The sequence below is a fragment of the Salvelinus alpinus genome, chromosome 30 (assembly GCF_045679555.1).
Source record: "Salvelinus alpinus chromosome 30, SLU_Salpinus.1, whole genome shotgun sequence".
In the NCBI taxonomy this organism is placed as follows: Eukaryota; Metazoa; Chordata; class Actinopteri; order Salmoniformes; family Salmonidae; genus Salvelinus; species Salvelinus alpinus.
In genome coordinates this window covers 17,859,600-17,865,599 of record NC_092115.1, presented here as the reverse complement: position 1 = coordinate 17,865,599, position 6,000 = coordinate 17,859,600, and the positions used below count along the sequence as shown (strand labels likewise).

The following is a 6,000-nucleotide window of genomic DNA, read 5'->3' as shown; positions in this document are numbered from 1 at the left end:
AAAGGGTTATCCTATGGGGACGTCTGAAAAACCCTTTTTGGTTCTAGATAGCACCTTTTTTTCTAAGAGTGTACTTGAAACACCACAGAGCACATCCCCCTGCATCTCACGGTTTACTATAACTAAGGTTAGAGGAATTCTGTTGGCAATTGATTTGATCAATACTTCTATAGCTGTTGTCTGCATACAATTTGTAATGAATAAAATGTAGCAATAGGAATAATTAGAAGTGCATTTGGTTTGATAGAAACACCCCTGGTATTATCTATTCACTGTAAAATAGTTTCTGCAGTTTCAGCTGAAGAACCAACCTATCCTTGTCCACCAGTTCCTCCATGTGGGGGTGGCGGGGTGTGGGGTGGCGGGGGTGACAACTGTCTGTCCAAGGCTGTCAGCTTCTTGATGCTCTTCAGGTAGAGCAGAGCATTCAGACCCAGGTAGTAGTCCTCTATCAGGGTGAAATCCTGGTTCTGCACAGCACTGCAGATCTGTTGTTGTGTCGTACAGTTGTGTTGTTGTATTCATGGACGTACAGCTGTGGGCAATAAAATGTTTTTCATGGCACAGGTTTTAGTGTCTAACTATTGCTAGAAGACGCTATAGTGCCGTGTTGCCCACACATGGCCAATGCCAACCACACACACATTCAGACAAGTAGACAACATGGACTTAAATCAATAAAACATGGATTTAAGGTCAACTTATCTGAATAGGGCCCTAAGCGATGTGTCTGTCACTAGCAGGCTACTGTATATTTCTAAGATGTAGCAGAAGACACACAGAGCTGCAGGTGGCCTAATGTGTCAAAACCACTTCCCTCCCTACACTGTTTCCTTTTACACTTTAATGCATGAGGGGAGCACCTCTGGCCTTGTGGAAATGAAGACACCAAAAAGTCAAAGTATGGGAAAAATAATTGACCCTACTACAGGTAGTTAACCACATATTCAAATACATCTGGGAAGTTACAGAAGGGGGTTTATTGAAATGTATTCTGTATGGTAAGTAACCATTTAGTGATGACATACAGCAGTGGTAGATGCTTATGCCATCAAACACACAGAGAGAAGGGGAAAAAACACTGTTGCTTGCTCTCATAACCAACCCTCTCATAGGTGACACACATGGTGTAATGTGTACACTAATAACCGGGAAACAAGTACAGGGAGTGAATTTAATAAATAAACAAGCATGGAACAAAACAAGAAACACGAGTAGTGTACAGACATGAAACATATAAACAGAAACCAAAACACCTGAGGAAAGAACCAAAGGGAGTGACAGATATAGGGGAGGTAATCAGGAAGGCGATGAAGTCCAGGTGAGTCTCATGAGGCACAGGTGCGCGTAGCGATGCTGACAGGTGTGCGTAATAATGAGTAAACTGGCGACAACGTGCACCAGAGAGGAGGAGCGGGAGTAGACGTGACAAATGGGCCTTTCTCATTTGGGAAAAAGGCTGCCCTCCACCCTCTCTCCTCCTTCCTCTCTCCTCCGTGACCCGAAAACTGATGTGGTCGAGGAGATGCCAATTCGTTAGTAGGTCGAACGGAAGAGTGTCCCCTCCTCAATAGCCACCTTTCATTGACGATAGTCATGTGTGTCCTACCTGAGTCCTTTGCGGAAGAGCTTTGAAGTCTGCCACACCCCCTTTGAATCAGCTTTTAAGATGCACTGCACAGCTAACTTAACTAGTTTTTATTACTTTGCACATTTATTTTGGGATCCACCCATGTAAACATAATTTGCCTGATGATGTGTGAATGGAAAAGAGATTCTAATTTCATAGAAGCTAGCCGTACCCTTATCCTACTCCTCCTCTGTTCCTCTGGTGATGTAGAAGTTAACGCAGGCCCTGCAGTCCCCAGCATCACTCCCATTCCCCAAACGCTCTCATTTGTTGACTTCTGTAACTGTAAAAGCCTTGGTTTCATGCATGTTAACATTAGAAGCCTCCTCCCTAAGTTTGTTTTATTCACTGCTTTAGCACACTCCGCTAACCCGGATGTCATAGCCGTGTCTGAATCCTGGCTTAACTATAACGACAAGATAGAACTGCCAAAGGGGGCGGAGTTGCAATCTACTGCAGAGATAGCCTGCAGAGTTCTGTCATACTATCCAGGTCTGTGCCCAAACAATTCGAGCTTCTACTTTTAAAAATGCACCTATCCAGAAACAAGTCTCTTACCGTTGCCGCTTGTTATAGACCGTCTTCAGCCCCCAGCTGTGCATTGAAAACCATATATGAATTGATTGCCCCTCATCTACAGTGGGGAGAACAAGTATTTGATACACTGCCGATTTTGCAGGTTTTCCTACTTACAAAGCATGTAGAGGTCTGTAATTTTTATCATAGGTACACTTCAACTGTGAGAGACGGAATCTAAAACAAAAATCCAGAAAATCCCATTGTATGATTTTTAAGTAATTAATTTGCATTTTATTGCATGACATAAGTATTTGATCACCTACCAACCAGTAAGAATTCCGGCTCTCACAGACCTGTTAGTTTTTCTTTAAGAAGCCCTCCTGTTCTCCACTCATTACCTGTATTAACTGCACCTGTTTGAACTCGTTACCTGTATAAAAGACACCTGTCCACACACTCAATCAAACAGACTCCAACCTCTCCACAATGGCCAAGACCAGAGAGCTGTGTAAGGACATCAGGGATAAAATTGTAGACCTGCACAAGGCTGGGATGGGCTACAGGACAATAGGCAAGCAGCTTGGTGAGAAGGCAACAACTGTTGGCGCAATTATTAGAAAATGGAAGAAGTTCAAGATGACGGTCAATCACCCTCGGTCTGGGGCTCCATGCAAGATCTCACCTCGTGGGGCATCAATGATCATGAGGAAGGTGAGGGATGAGCCCAGAACTACACGGCAGGACCTGGTCAATGACCTGAAGAGAGCTGGGACCACAGTCTCAAAGAAATTCATTAGTAACACACTACGCCGTCATGGATTAAAATCCTGCAGCGCACGCAAGGTCCCCCTGCTCAAGCCAGCGCATGTCCAGGCCCGTCTGAAGTTTGCCAATGACCATCTGGATGATCCAGAGGAGGAATGGGAGAAGGTCATGTGGTCTGATGAGACAAAAATAGAGCTTTTTGGTCTAAACTCCACTCGCCGTGTTTGGAGGAAGAAGAAGAATGAGTACAACCCCAAGAACACCATCCCAACCGTGAAGCATGGAGGTGGAAACATCATTCTTTGGGGATGCTTTTCTGCAAAGGGGACAGGACGACTGCACCATATTGAGGGGAGGATGGATGGGGCCATGTATCGCGAGATCTTGGCCAACAACCTCCTTCCCTCAGTAAGAGCATTGAAGATGGGTCGTGGCTGGGTCTTCCAGCATGACAACGACCCGAAACACACAGCCAGGGCAACTAAGGAGTGGCTCCGTAAGAAGCATCTCAAGGTCCTGGAGTGGCCTAGCCAGTCTCCAGACCTGAACCCAATAGAAAATCTTTGGAGGGAGCTGAAAGTCCGTATTGCCCAGCGACAGCCCCAAAACCTGAAGGATCTGGAGAAGGTCTGTATAGAGGAGTGGGCCAAAATCCCTGCTGCAGTGTGTGCAAACCTGGTCAAGAACTACAGGAAACGTATGATCTCTGTAATTGCAAACAAAGGTTTCTGTACCAAATATTAAGTTCTGCTTTTCTGATGTATCAAATACTTATGTCATGCAATAAAATGCAAATTCATTACTTAAAAATCATACAATGTGATGTTCTGGATTTTTGTTTTAGATTCCGTCTCTCACAGTTGAAGTGTACCTATGATAAAAATTACAGACCTCTATATGCTTTGTAAGTAGGAAAACCTGCAAAATCGGCAGTGTATCAAATACTTGTTCTCCCCACTGTATCTTCAGAGTTCATACTGTTAGGTGACCTAAACTGGGATATGCTTAACACCCCGGCCGTCCTACAATCTAAGCTAGATGCCCTCAATCTCACACAAATTATCAAGGAACCTACCAGGTACAACCCTAAATCCATAACCATGGGCACCCTCTTAGATATCATCCTGACCAACTTGCCAACGGTCAAACGACCACCCCTCATCACTGTCAAATGCTCCCTAAAACACTTCAGCGAGCAGACCTTTCTAATCGACCTGGCCTGGGTATCCTGGAAGGATATTGACCTCATCCCGTCAGTAGAGGGTGCCTGGTTGCTCTTCAAAAGTGATTTCTTCACCAGCTTAAATAAGCATGCCCCATTCAAAAAATGTAGAACTAAGAATAGATATAGCCCTTGGTTCACCCCAGACTTGATTGCCCTTGACCAGCACAAAAACATCCCGTGGCGTACTGCATTAGCATCGAATTAGCCCCCGCGATATGCAACTTTTCAGGGAAGTCACGAACCAATATACTCAGTCAGTTAGGAAAGCTAAGGCTTGCTTTTTCGTACAGAAATTTGCATCCTGTAGCACTAATACCGAAAGGTTTTGGGACACTGTAAAGTCCATGGAGAATAAGAGCACCTCCTCCCAGCTGCCCACAGCACTGAGGATAGGAAACACTGTCACCACCGATAAATATACGATAATCAATAGTTTCAATAAGCATTTTTCTACGGCTGGCCATGCTTTCCACCTGGCTACCCCTACCCCAGCCAACATCTCTGCACCCCCTGCAGCAACTTTCCCAAGCCCCCCCTGCTTCTCCTTCACCCAAATCCAGACAGCTGATGTTCTGAAAGAGTGGCAAAATCTGGATCCCTACAAATCAGCTGGGCTAGACGATCTGGACCCTCTCTTTCTAAAGTTATCCGCCGAAATTGTTGCAACCCCTATTACTAGCCTGTTCAACCTCTCTTCCATATCGTCTGAGATCCCCAAAGATTGGAAAGCTGCCATGGTCATCCCTCTCTTCAAAGGGGAAGACACTCTAGACCCAAACTGTGACAGACCTATATCTATCTTACCCTGCCTTTCTAAAATCTTCGAAAGCCAAGTTAACAAACAGATCACCGACCATTTCGAATCCCACCGTACCTTCTCCACTATGCAATCTGGTTTCCGAGCTGGTCATGGGTGCACCTCAGCCACGCTCAAGGTCCTAAAGGATATCATAACCGCCATCGATAAAAAACAGTACTGTGCAGCTGTCTTCATCGACCTGGCCAAGGCTTTCGACTCTGTCAATCACCGCATTCTTATCGGCAGACTCAATAGCCTTAATAGCCTCACCAACTACTTCTCAGATAGAGGTCAGTGTGTCAAATCGGAGGGCCTGTTGTCCGGACCTCTGGCAGTCTCTATGGGGGTGCCACAGGATTCAATTCTCAGGCCGACTCTTTCTCTGTATTTATCATTGATGTCGCTCTTGCTGTTGGTGATTCTCTGATCTACCTCTATGCAGACGACACCATTCTGTATACATCTGGCCCTTCTTTGGACACTGTGCTAACAAACCTCCAAACGAGCTTCAACGCCATACAACACTCCTTCCATGGCCTCCAACTGCTTTTAAATGCAAATAAAAATAAGTGCATCAAATCAAATGTATTTATATAGCCCTTCGTACATCAGCTGATATCTCAAAGTGCTGTACAGAAACCCAGCCTAAAACCCCAAACAGCAAGCAATGCAGGTGTAGAAGCACGGTGGCTAGGAAAAACTCCCTAGAAAGGCCAAAACCTAGGAAGAAACCTAGAGAGGAACCAGGCTATGAGGGGTGGCCAGTCCTCTTCTGGCTGTGCCGGATGGAGATTATAACAGAACATGGCCAAGATGTTCAAATGTTTATAAATTACCAGCATGGTCAAATAATAATAAGTGCATGCATTTCAATCGATTGCTGCCTGCACCCTCCCGCCCGACCAGCATCACTACTCTGGACTGTTCTGACTTAGAATATGTGGACAACTACAAATACCTAGGTTTCTGGTTAGACTGTGAACTCCCCTTCCACACTCACATTAAGCATCTCCAATCCAAAATTAAATCTAGAATCGTCTTCCTATTTCGCAACAAAGCATC

At 45.1% G+C, this 6,000-nt stretch overlaps 1 pseudogene; it reads right to left on the bottom strand.

Moving 5' to 3' along the window:
- Positions 1-311: 311 nt before the first annotated feature.
- The window catches only part of LOC139559580 (dihydropyrimidine dehydrogenase [NADP(+)]-like), a 151,650-nt pseudogene continuing 145,961 nt past the window's right edge, over positions 312-6,000 (bottom strand).